We start from the raw sequence: 728 nt of genomic DNA on the forward strand, positions 1-728 counted from the left end.
ATGTGTGCACACGCGTGGACACGTGCTGAGGTGACGTGTGCGCACGTGTGTGCGGTGGAGATCTCACTGAGACCACGCAGGGTGCGATGCAGGTCTGCACACGCAGCCGTGAGGAGGCCTCCTTGCACACGAGTGTGCAATGAACGCCTCACTGAGAGCACACAGGGTGTGACACACATGTGTGCACACACACAGAGCAGTGAGGAGCCTCCTGGCACTTTGCATGGAGAGATGCACACGTGTGTGTGCACACGTGTGTGTGCAATGAACACCTCACTGAAACCACACATGGTGTGACACACATGTGCACACACAGAGCAGTGAGGAGCCTCCTGGCACTTTGCATGGGTGTATGCACACATATACACACCTGTGTGTGCAATGAACACCTTACTGGTACCATAGTGTGACACACACGTGTGAACACACACACGTGGCAGTGAGGAGCCTCCTGGTACCTTGCATGGAGAGATGCACACGTGTGTGCAATGAACACCTCACTGAGACCACACACTGTGTGACACACACGTGTGTACACACACACACGGGGCAGTGAGATGCCTCCTGGCACCACGCACAGAGGGATGCACACGCGTGTACCTGTGCGTGTAATAAACATCTCACCATGACCATGCACACGTGTGCGCAGGTGTGTGTGCTGTGATGCTGCCGGGGCGTGGGGAAGGGCTGACGTGTCCCGTGTGGGGCTGGGGTGGGGTGAGGGGGGT

This window comes from Calidris pugnax, unplaced genomic scaffold, assembly GCF_001431845.1.
Source record: "Calidris pugnax isolate Ruff unplaced genomic scaffold, ASM143184v1 scaffold639, whole genome shotgun sequence".
Classification (NCBI taxonomy): Eukaryota; Metazoa; Chordata; class Aves; order Charadriiformes; family Scolopacidae; genus Calidris; species Calidris pugnax.